The following is a 12196-nucleotide window of genomic DNA, read 5'->3' as shown; positions in this document are numbered from 1 at the left end:
AGGGCCCAGGGTTCAAGTCCCTGTTCAGGCGGCTTGGTTAAAGAAAAGGTATATCAATTGCATACTCTTTTCAGGATCCAATGAATGGGGAGTCCTATTCGAGATGTTTCAAAAAAGTCTTAATCAAGTCATTACATACCCATCTGTCTTCTACATTCTTTGACAAGGGTTAAGAAGACTTACCCAAACTGTATCATGTAGTTTGTTGATTATCTTTTACCCAATTCAATGTTCAAAATGTAAGGTAGTGTCCGATTAACTTGATAAAGTTGGTCAACAGCTGATAGGTCATCTTTTTATTTGTGAATCTCTGATCACCGTGTTGAATCAGGTCGGATCTCTAGTGCAATGGATAGCGGCTTGGAGTCCTAGACGAATGTAGCAAAAGCATTCAAAGGCTTTGTGTTCAAACACCAGCTGGGTCAATTTTATCCCTCCTCTTATTTTATAACTAATTGAAACAGTAACAAGCAATGCCTGGGTCTGCATCACCAGAAACATTTACCAAAATGGCAGTGAAAGAAAGTCTACTTAAACAGAGACTGTTTGCTTTGAAAACATTGCATAATCTATGCCCAAGAGGAAGTTCCCAAAGAAACTGCTGAAAATGTATGTAATTTAGTAGGTAGTAATAGTATTTGGCACTTTATTGATTTCACAAGGTCATTTTAGACACATGATTTCTAAGTCAGCCGAAAATGAGATAGTACAAATTTCAGGATTTAAAATGGATTACGTGTGCTGCTGAAATTTCAAATGCTTAACACCTTCAATGCTACAGGAGATTTTCCTCCTGTGCTGAATGATCTGTAAATCCATTGTTCATGACGAGCTCAGCTCGTCATAAGCACACGACAAGTGTACTGCACGACGAGCTGAGCTCGTCATGAGCATGGAAGGGGTTAAAACATCAATTTGTTATTAAACTCTACAAATTTGATTGCTAATATATGTAACCATATTAATACACAGAGTGTAGGTCAGTGTACGTCCACATTTGTTTAGCTGATTTTAAGACAGAGTATAGCAGAGCCTGGATAGCTCAGTCGGTAGAGCATCAGACTTTTAATCTGAGGGTCCAGGGTTCAAGTCCCTGTTCAGGCGGTTGCTTCCTTTAAAGAAAAATTACTCTAATTGGATGCTCTTTTTGAGTTCCCCTGCATGACGAATAAGATATTCCATTACTAAAATTGCAAAAACGTCTTTCATGGAGTTGTGAAATGCACATCTGCCTCATATATCATGTGCCATTTGACTAAACTTAAGTCGTACGTAGACTTACCTAAGGTATCATGTAACTTGAGACGGTGAATATAATTTCCCCAATTCAATATTCAAAATAAATCCATGGTTATAGTATCAAATGAACTTTATAAAGCTGATCAACATTATTTCATTTCAGAATATCTCTGCACCTAATCAGAGCGTATTGGCTCTGTGGCGCAATGGATAGCGCATTGGACTTCTAGGTGAATGTAAAAAAGATATTCAAAGGTTGTGGTTTCGAATCCCACCAGAGTCAGTTTTATCCCTATTTACTTCATAACTGTTTAAAAGAGTAATAAACAGTGCATGCATGCTTCTGCTTCACCAAAAAGGGCAGTGAAAGGAAGTCTATTTTAAATAGATACTATTCAAATTACGCAATCTTTGCAGAAGAGGAAATTGGCAGCTGTACTTATGAAAATGTAATTTACTCAGAAGTAAGATTTTGGGCCCTTCCTTAATTTTACAATGTCAATAAAAACATATGACTTCTAAGTCAGCAAAAAAAATGAGATAGTAGCAATTTCAGGACTTACAATAAGGTTAAATTTACTGAAGAGATTTCAAATGCTTGAAGTACCAATTCATTATTATATTCCGCGTATTCAGTACTTAATACCGGCAACCATCTTAAGAAACGTAGTGATAGTTGGGACACTTCCAAATGTTGATAAGGTCATTTTGTGGAGCGGCCTCTCCGAGCCTGGATAGCTCAGTCGGGAGAGCATCAGTCTTTTAATCTGAGGGCCCAGGGTTCAAGTCCCTGTTCAGGCGGCTTGGTTAAAGAAAAGGTATATCAATTGCATACTCTTTTCAGGATCCAATGAATGGGGAGTCCTATTCGAGATGTTTCAAAAAAGTCTTAATCAAGTCATTACATACCCATCTGTCTTCTACATTCTTTGACAAGGGTTAAGAAGACTTACCCAAACTGTATAATGTAGTTTGTTGATTATCTTTTACCCAATTCAATGTTCAAAATGTAAGGTAGTGTCCGATTAACTTGATAAAGTTGGTCAACAGCTGATAGGTCATCTTTTTATTTGTGAATCTCTGATCACCGTGTTGAATCAGGTCGGATCTCTAGTGCAATGGATAGCGGCTTGGAGTCCTAGACGAATGTAGCAAAAGCATTCAAAGGCTTTGTGTTCAAACACCAGCTGGGTCAATTTTATCCCTCCTCTTATTTTATAACTAATTGAAACAGTAACAAGCAATGCCTGGGTCTGCATCACCAGAAACATTTACCAAAATGGCAGTGAAAGAAAGTCTACTTAAACAGAGACTGTTTGCTTTGAAAACATTGCATAATCTATGCCCAAGAGGAAGTTCCCAAAGAAACTGCTGAAAATGTATGTAATTTAGTAGGTAGTAATAGTATTTGGCACTTTATTGATTTCACAAGGTCATTTTAGACACATGATTTCTAAGTCAGCCGAAAATGAGATAGTACAAATTTCAGGATTTAAAATGGATTACGTGTGCTGCTGAAATTTCAAATGCTTAACACCTTCAATGCTACAGGAGATTTTCCTCCTGTGCTGAATGATCTGTAAATCCATTGTTCATGACGAGCTCAGCTCGTCATAAGCACACGACAAGTGTACTGCACGACGAGCTGAGCTCGTCATGAGCATGGAAGGGGTTAAAACATCAATTTGTTATTAAACTCTACAAATTTGATTGCTAATATATGTAACCATATTAATACACAGAGTGTAGGTCAGTGTACGTCCACATTTGTTTAGCTGATTTTAAGACAGAGTATAGCAGAGCCTGGATAGCTCAGTCGGTAGAGCATCAGACTTTTAATCTGAGGGTCCAGGGTTCAAGTCCCTGTTCAGGCGGTTGCTTCCTTTAAAGAAAAATTACTCTAATTGGATGCTCTTTTTGAGTTCCCCTGCATGACGAATAAGATATTCCATTACTAAAATTGCAAAAACGTCTTTCATGGAGTTGTGAAATGCACATCTGCCTCATATATCATGTGCCATTTGACTAAACTTAAGTCGTACGTAGACTTACCTAAGGTATCATGTAACTTGAGACGGTGAATATAATTTCCCCAATTCAATATTCAAAATAAATCCATGGTTATAGTATCAAATGAACTTTATAAAGCTGATCAACATTATTTCATTTCAGAATATCTCTGCACCTAATCAGAGCGTATTGGCTCTGTGGCGCAATGGATAGCGCATTGGACTTCTAGGTGAATGTAAAAAAGATATTCAAAGGTTGTGGTTTCGAATCCCACCAGAGTCAGTTTTATCCCTATTTACTTCATAACTGTTTAAAAGAGTAATAAACAGTGCATGCATGCTTCTGCTTCACCAAAAAGGGCAGTGAAAGGAAGTCTATTTTAAATAGATACTATTCAAATTACGCAATCTTTGCAGAAGAGGAAATTGGCAGCTGTACTTATGAAAATGTAATTTACTCAGAAGTAAGATTTTGGGCCCTTCCTTAATTTTACAATGTCAATAAAAACATATGACTTCTAAGTCAGCAAAAAAAATGAGATAGTAGCAATTTCAGGACTTACAATAAGGTTAAATTTACTGAAGAGATTTCAAATGCTTGAAGTACCAATTCATTATTATATTCCGCGTATTCAGTACTTAATACCGGCAACCATCTTAAGAAACGTAGTGATAGTTGGGACACTTCCAAATGTTGATAAGGTCATTTTGTGGAGCGGCCTCTCCGAGCCTGGATAGCTCAGTCGGGAGAGCATCAGTCTTTTAATCTGAGGGCCCAGGGTTCAAGTCCCTGTTCAGGCGGCTTGGTTAAAGAAAAGGTATATCAATTGCATACTCTTTTCAGGATCCAATGAATGGGGAGTCCTATTCGAGATGTTTCAAAAAAGTCTTAATCAAGTCATTACATACCCATCTGTCTTCTACATTCTTTGACAAGGGTTAAGAAGACTTACCCAAACTGTATCATGTAGTTTGTTGATTATCTTTTACCCAATTCAATGTTCAAAATGTAAGGTAGTGTCCGATTAACTTGATAAAGTTGGTCAACAGCTGATAGGTCATCTTTTTATTTGTGAATCTCTGATCACCGTGTTGAATCAGGTCGGATCTCTAGTGCAATGGATAGCGGCTTGGAGTCCTAGACGAATGTAGCAAAAGCATTCAAAGGCTTTGTGTTCAAACACCAGCTGGGTCAATTTTATCCCTCCTCTTATTTTATAACTAATTGAAACAGTAACAAGCAATGCCTGCGTCTGCATCACCAGAAACATTTACCAAAATGGCAGTGAAAGAAAGTCTACTTAAACAGAGACTGTTTGCTTTGAAAACATTGCATAATCTATGCCCAAGAGGAAGTTCCCAAAGAAACTGCTGAAAATGTATGTAATTTAGTAGGTAGTAATAGTATTTGGCACTTTATTGATTTCACAAGGTCATTTTAGACACATGATTTCTAAGTCGGCCGAAAATGAGATAGTACAAATTTCAGGATTTAAAATGGATTACTTGTGCTGCTGAAATTTCAAATGCTTAACACCTTCAATGCTACAGGAGATTTTCCTCCTGTGCTGAATGATCTGTAAATCCATTGTTCATGACGAGCTCAGCTCGTCATAAGCACACGACAAGTGTACTGCACGACGAGCTGAGCTCGTCATGAGCATGGAAGGGGTTAAAACATCAATTTGTTATTAAACTCTACAAATTTGATTGCTAATATATGTAACCATATTAATACACAGAGTGTAGGTCAGTGTACGTCCACATTTGTTTAGCTGATTTTAAGACAGAGTATAGCAGAGCCGGGATAGCTCAGTCGGTAGAGCATCAGACTTGTAATCTGAGGGTCCACGGTTCAAGTCCCTGTTCAGGCGGTTGCTTCCTTTAAAGAAAAATTACTCTAATTGGATGCTCTTTTTGTGTTCCCCTGCATGACGAATAAGATATTCCATTACTAAAATTGCAAAAACGTCTTTCATGGAGTTGTGAAATGCACATCTGCCTCATATATCATGTGCCATTTGACTAAACTTAAGTCGTACGTAGACTTACCTAAGGTATCATGTAACTTGAGACGGTGAATATAATTTCCCCAATTCAATATTCAAAATAAATCCATGGTTATAGTATCAAATGAACTTTATAAAGCTGATCAACATTATTTCATTTCAGAATATCTCTGCACCTAATCAGAGCGTATTGGCTCTGTGGCGCAATGGATAGCGCATTGCACTTCTAGGTGAATGTAAAAAAGATATTCAAAGGTTGTGGGTTCGAATCCCACCAGAGTCAGTTTTATCCCTATTTACTTCATAACTGTTTAAAAGAGTAATAAACAGTGCATGCATGCTTCTGCTTCACCAAAAAGGGCAGTGAAAGGAAGTCTATTTTAAATAGATACTATTCAAATTACGCAATCTTTGCAGAAGAGGAAATTGGCAGCTGTACTTATGAAAATGTAATTTACTCAGAAGTAAGATTTTGGTCCCTTCCTTAATTTTACAATGTCAATAAAAACATATGACTTCTAAGTCAGCAAAAAAAATGAGATAGTAGCAATTTCAGGACTTACAATAAGGTTAAATTTACTGAAGAGATTTCAAATGCTTGAAGTACCAATTCATTATTATATTCCGCGTATTCAGTACTTAATACCGGCAACCATCTTAAGAAACGTAGTGATAGTTGGGACACTTCCAAATGTTGATAAGGTCATTTTGTGGAGCGGCCTCTCCGAGCCTGGATAGCTCAGTCGGGAGAGCATCAGTCTTTTAATCTGAGGGCCCAGGGTTCAAGTCCCTGTTCAGGCGGCTTGGTTAAAGAAAAGGTATATCAATTGCATACTCTTTTCAGGATCCAATGAATGGGGAGTCCTATTCGAGATGTTTCAAAAAAGTCTTAATCAAGTCATTACATACCCATCTGTCTTCTACATTCTTTGACAAGGGTTAAGAAGACTTACCCAAACTGTATCATGTAGTTTGTTGATTATCTTTTACCCAATTCAATGTTCAAAATGTAAGGTAGTGTCCGATTAACTTGATAAAGTTGGTCAACAGCTGATAGGTCATCTTTTTATTTGTGAATCTCTGATCACCGTGTTGAATCAGGTCGGATCTCTAGTGCAATGGATAGCGGCTTGGAGTCCTAGACGAATGTAGCAAAAGCATTCAAAGGCTTTGTGTTCAAACACCAGCTGGGTCAATTTTATCCCTCCTCTTATTTTATAACTAATTGAAACAGTAACAAGCAATGCCTGGGTCTGCATCACCAGAAACATTTACCAAAATGGCAGTGAAAGAAAGTCTACTTAAACAGAGACTGTTTGCTTTGAAAACATTGCATAATCTATGCCCAAGAGGAAGTTCCCAAAGAAACTGCTGAAAATGTATGTAATTTAGTAGGTAGTAATAGTATTTGGCACTTTATTGATTTCACAAGGTCATTTTAGACACATGATTTCTAAGTCAGCCGAAAATGAGATAGTACAAATTTCAGGATTTAAAATGGATTACGTGTGCTGCTGAAATTTCAAATGCTTAACACCTTCAATGCTACAGGAGATTTTCCTCCTGTGCTGAATGATCTGTAAATCCATTGTTCATGACGAGCTCAGCTCGTCATAAGCACACGACAAGTGTACTGCACGACGAGCTGAGCTCGTCATGAGCATGGAAGGGGTTAAAACATCAATTTGTTATTAAACTCTACAAATTTGATTGCTAATATATGTAACCATATTAATACACAGAGTGTAGGTCAGTGTACGTCCACATTTGTTTAGCTGATTTTAAGACAGAGTATAGCAGAGCCTGGATAGCTCAGTCGGTAGAGCATCAGACTTTTAATCTGAGGGTCCAGGGTTCAAGTCCCTGTTCAGGCGGTTGCTTCCTTTAAAGAAAAATTACTCTAATTGGATGCTCTTTTTGAGTTCCCCTGCATGACGAATAAGATATTCCATTACTAAAATTGCAAAAACGTCTTTCATGGAGTTGTGAAATGCACATCTGCCTCATATATCATGTGCCATTTGACTAAACTTAAGTCGTACGTAGACTTACCTAAGGTATCATGTAACTTGAGACGGTGAATATAATTTCCCCGATTCAATATTCAAAATAAATCCATGGTTATAGTATCAAATGAACTTTATAAAGCTGATCAACATTATTTCATTTCAGAATATCTCTGCACCTAATCAGAGCGTATTGGCTCTGTGGCGCAATGGATAGCGCATTGGACTTCTAGGTGAATGTAAAAAAGATATTCAAAGGTTGTGGTTTCGAATCCCACCAGAGTCAGTTTTATCCCTATTTACTTCATAACTGTTTAAAAGAGTAATAAACAGTGCATGCATGCTTCTGCTTCACCAAAAAGGGCAGTGAAAGGAAGTCTATTTTAAATAGATACTATTCAAATTACGCAATCTTTGCAGAAGAGGAAATTGGCAGCTGTACTTATGAAAATGTAATTTACTCAGAAGTAAGATTTTGGGCCCTTCCTTAATTTTACAATGTCAATAAAAACATATGACTTCTAAGTCAGCAAAAAAAATGAGATAGTAGCAATTTCAGGACTTACAATAAGGTTAAATTTACTGAAGAGATTTCAAATGCTTGAAGTACCAATTCATTATTATATTCCGCGTATTCAGTACTTAATACCGGCAACCATCTTAAGAAACGTAGTGATAGTTGGGACACTTCCAAATGTTGATAAGGTCATTTTGTGGAGCGGCCTCTCCGAGCCTGGATAGCTCAGTCGGGAGAGCATCAGTCTTTTAATCTGAGGGCCCAGGGTTCAAGTCCCTGTTCAGGCGGCTTGGTTAAAGAAAAGGTATATCAATTGCATACTCTTTTCAGGATCCAATGAATGGGGAGTCCTATTCGAGATGTTTCAAAAAAGTCTTAATCAAGTCATTACATACCCATCTGTCTTCTACATTCTTTGACAAGGGTTAAGAAGACTTACCCAAACTGTATCATGTAGTTTGTTGATTATCTTTTACCCAATTCAATGTTCAAAATGTAAGGTAGTGTCCGATTAACTTGATAAAGTTGGTCAACAGCTGATAGGTCATCTTTTTATTTGTGAATCTCTGATCACCGTGTTGAATCAGGTCGGATCTCTAGTGCAATGGATAGCGGCTTGGAGTCCTAGACGAATGTAGCAAAAGCATTCAAAGGCTTTGTGTTCAAACACCAGCTGGGTCAATTTTATCCCTCCTCTTATTTTATAACTAATTGAAACAGTAACAAGCAATGCCTGGGTCTGCATCACCAGAAACATTTACCAAAATGGCAGTGAAAGAAAGTCTACTTAAACAGAGACTGTTTGCTTTGAAAACATTGCATAATCTATGCCCAAGAGGAAGTTCCCAAAGAAACTGCTGAAAATGTATGTAATTTAGTAGGTAGTAATAGTATTTGGCACTTTATTGATTTCACAAGGTCATTTTAGACACATGATTTCTAAGTCAGCCGAAAATGAGATAGTACAAATTTCAGGATTTAAAATGGATTACGTGTGCTGCTGAAATTTCAAATGCTTAACACCTTCAATGCTACAGGAGATTTTCCTCCTGTGCTGAATGATCTGTAAATCCATTGTTCATGACGAGCTCAGCTCGTCATAAGCACACGACAAGTGTACTGCACGACGAGCTGAGCTCGTCATGAGCATGGAAGGGGTTAAAACATCAATTTGTTATTAAACTCTACAAATTTGATTGCTAATATATGTAACCATATTAATACACAGAGTGTAGGTCAGTGTACGTCCACATTTGTTTAGCTGATTTTAAGACAGAGTATAGCAGAGCCTGGATAGCTCAGTCGGTAGAGCATCAGACTTTTAATCTGAGGGTCCAGGGTTCAAGTCCCTGTTCAGGCGGTTGCTTCCTTTAAAGAAAAATTACTCTAATTGGATGCTCTTTTTGAGTTCCCCTGCATGACGAATAAGATATTCCATTACTAAAATTGCAAAAACGTCTTTCATGGAGTTGTGAAATGCACATCTGCCTCATATATCATGTGCCATTTGACTAAACTTAAGTCGTACGTAGACTTACCTAAGGTATCATGTAACTTGAGACGGTGAATATAATTTCCCCAATTCAATATTCAAAATAAATCCATGGTTATAGTATCAAATGAACTTTATAAAGCTGATCAACATTATTTCATTTCAGAATATCTCTGCACCTAATCAGAGCGTATTGGCTCTGTGGCGCAATGGATAGCGCATTGGACTTCTAGGTGAATGTAAAAAAGATATTCAAAGGTTGTGGGTTCGAATCCCACCAGAGTCAGTTTTATCCCTATTTACTTCATAACTGTTTAAAAGAGTAATAAACAGTGCATGCATGCTTCTGCTTCACCAAAAAGGGCAGTGAAAGGAAGTCTATTTTAAATAGATACTATTCAAATTACGCAATCTTTGCAGAAGAGGAAATTGGCAGCTGTACTTATGAAAATGTAATTTACTCAGAAGTAAGATTTTGGGCCCTTCCTTAATTTTACAATGTCAATAAAAACATATGACTTCTAAGTCAGCAAAAAAAATGAGATAGTAGCAATTTCAGGACTTACAATAAGGTTAAATTTACTGAAGAGATTTCAAATGCTTGAAGTACCAATTCATTATTATATTCCGCGTATTCAGTACTTAATACCGGCAACCATCTTAAGAAACGTAGTGATAGTTGGGACACTTCCAAATGTTGATAAGGTCATTTTGTGGAGCGGCCTCTCCGAGCCTGGATAGCTCAGTCGGGAGAGCATCAGTCTTTTAATCTGAGGGCCCAGGGTTCAAGTCCCTGTTCAGGCGGCTTGGTTAAAGAAAAGGTATATCAATTGCATACTCTTTTCAGGATCCAATGAATGGGGAGTCCTATTCGAGATGTTTCAAAAAAGTCTTAATCAAGTCATTACATACCCATCTGTCTTCTACATTCTTTGACAAGGGTTAAGAAGACTTACCCAAACTGTATCATGTAGTTTGTTGATTATCTTTTACCCAATTCAATGTTCAAAATGTAAGGTAGTGTCCGATTAACTTGATAAAGTTGGTCAACAGCTGATAGGTCATCTTTTTATTTGTGAATCTCTGATCACCGTGTTGAATCAGGTCGGATCTCTAGTGCAATGGATAGCGGCTTGGAGTCCTAGACGAATGTAGCAAAAGCATTCAAAGGCTTTGTGTTCAAACACCAGCTGGGTCAATTTTATCCCTCCTCTTATTTTATAACTAATTGAAACAGTAACAAGCAATGCCTGCGTCTGCATCACCAGAAACATTTACCAAAATGGCAGTGAAAGAAAGTCTACTTAAACAGAGACTGTTTGCTTTGAAAACATTGCATAATCTATGCCCAAGAGGAAGTTCCCAAAGAAACTGCTGAAAATGTATGTAATTTAGTAGGTAGTAATAGTATTTGGCACTTTATTGATTTCACAAGGTCATTTTAGACACATGATTTCTAAGTCGGCCGAAAATGAGATAGTACAAATTTCAGGATTTAAAATGGATTACGTGTGCTGCTGAAATTTCAAATGCTTAACACCTTCAATGCTACAGGAGATTTTCCTCCTGTGCTGAATGATCTGTAAATCCATTGTTCATGACGAGCTCAGCTCGTCATAAGCACACGACAAGTGTACTGCACGACGAGCTGAGCTCGTCATGAGCATGGAAGGGGTTAAAACATCAATTTGTTATTAAACTCTACAAATTTGATTGCTAATATATGTAACCATATTAATACACAGAGTGTAGGTCAGTGTACGTCCACATTTGTTTAGCTGATTTTAAGACAGAGTATAGCAGAGCCAGGATAGCTCAGTCGGTAGAGCATCAGACTTGTAATCTGAGGGTCCACGGTTCAAGTCCCTGTTCAGGCGGTTGCTTCCTTTAAAGAAAAATTACTCTAATTGGATGCTCTTTTTGTGTTCCCCTGCATGACGAATAAGATATTCCATTACTAAAATTGCAAAAACGTCTTTCATGGAGTTGTGAAATGCACATCTGCCTCATATATCATGTGCCATTTGACTAAACTTAAGTCGTACGTAGACTTACCTAAGGTATCATGTAACTTGAGACGGTGAATATAATTTCCCCAATTCAATATTCAAAATAAATCCATGGTTATAGTATCAAATGAACTTTATAAAGCTGATCAACATTATTTCATTTCAGAATATCTCTGCACCTAATCAGAGCGTATTGGCTCTGTGGCGCAATGGATAGCGCATTGGACTTCTAGGTGAATGTAAAAAAGATATTCAAAGGTTGTGGGTTCGAATCCCACCAGAGTCAGTTTTATCCCTATTTACTTCATAACTGTTTAAAAGAGTAATAAACAGTGCATGCATGCTTCTGCTTCACCAAAAAGGGCAGTGAAAGGAAGTCTATTTTAAATAGATACTATTCAAATTACGCAATCTTTGCAGAAGAGGAAATTGGCAGCTGTACTTATGAAAATGTAATTTACTCAGAAGTAAGATTTTGGTCCCTTCCTTAATTTTACAATGTCAATAAAAACATATGACTTCTAAGTCAGCAAAAAAAATGAGATAGTAGCAATTTCAGGACTTACAATAAGGTTAAATTTACTGAAGAGATTTCAAATGCTTGAAGTACCAATTCATTATTATATTCCGCGTATTCAGTACTTAATACCGGCAACCATCTTAAGAAACGTAGTGATAGTTGGGACACTTCCAAATGTTGATAAGGTCATTTTGTGGAGCGGCCTCTCCGAGCCTGGATAGCTCAGTCGGGAGAGCATCAGTCTTTTAATCTGAGGGCCCAGGGTTCAAGTCCCTGTTCAGGCGGCTTGGTTAAAGAAAAGGTATATCAATTGCATACTCTTTTCAGGATCCAATGAATGGGGAGTCCTATTCGAGATGTTTCAAAAAAGTCTTAATCAAGTCATTACATACCCA

General features: G+C 37.4%; 8 non-coding genes across 8 annotated transcripts; all 8 read left to right on the top strand.

Moving 5' to 3' along the window:
* Positions 1–1031: 1031 nt before the first annotated feature.
* TRNAK-UUU (transfer RNA lysine (anticodon UUU)) lies at positions 1032–1104 on the top strand. The gene has a single exon. It is a non-coding gene; the product is annotated as a tRNA-Lys (tRNA).
* Positions 1105–3040: 1936 nt separating this feature from the next.
* Positions 3041–3113, top strand: TRNAK-UUU (transfer RNA lysine (anticodon UUU)). The gene has a single exon. It is a non-coding gene; the product is annotated as a tRNA-Lys (tRNA).
* Positions 3114–5049: 1936 nt separating this feature from the next.
* On the top strand, positions 5050–5122 carry TRNAT-UGU (transfer RNA threonine (anticodon UGU)). Its single transcript has one exon. It is a non-coding gene; the product is annotated as a tRNA-Thr (tRNA).
* A 1936-nt stretch (positions 5123–7058) lies between these two features.
* Positions 7059–7131, top strand: TRNAK-UUU (transfer RNA lysine (anticodon UUU)). The gene has a single exon. It is a non-coding gene; the product is annotated as a tRNA-Lys (tRNA).
* A 1936-nt stretch (positions 7132–9067) lies between these two features.
* Positions 9068–9140, top strand: TRNAK-UUU (transfer RNA lysine (anticodon UUU)). Its single transcript has one exon. It is a non-coding gene; the product is annotated as a tRNA-Lys (tRNA).
* Positions 9141–9467: 327 nt separating this feature from the next.
* Positions 9468–9558, top strand: TRNAR-UCU (transfer RNA arginine (anticodon UCU)). Its single transcript is given in 2 exon segments — positions 9468–9504; positions 9523–9558. It is a non-coding gene; the product is annotated as a tRNA-Arg (tRNA).
* Positions 9559–11076: 1518 nt separating this feature from the next.
* TRNAT-UGU (transfer RNA threonine (anticodon UGU)) lies at positions 11077–11149 on the top strand. The gene has a single exon. It is a non-coding gene; the product is annotated as a tRNA-Thr (tRNA).
* Positions 11150–11476: 327 nt separating this feature from the next.
* On the top strand, positions 11477–11567 carry TRNAR-UCU (transfer RNA arginine (anticodon UCU)). The gene is given in 2 exon segments: positions 11477–11513; positions 11532–11567. It is a non-coding gene; the product is annotated as a tRNA-Arg (tRNA).
* Positions 11568–12196: the final 629 nt, after the last annotated feature.

Source organism: Lissotriton helveticus, chromosome 1_1, assembly GCF_964261635.1.
Source record: "Lissotriton helveticus chromosome 1_1, aLisHel1.1, whole genome shotgun sequence".
Classification (NCBI taxonomy): domain Eukaryota; kingdom Metazoa; phylum Chordata; class Amphibia; order Caudata; family Salamandridae; genus Lissotriton; species Lissotriton helveticus.
This window is presented reverse-complemented; position numbering and strand designations above follow the sequence as displayed.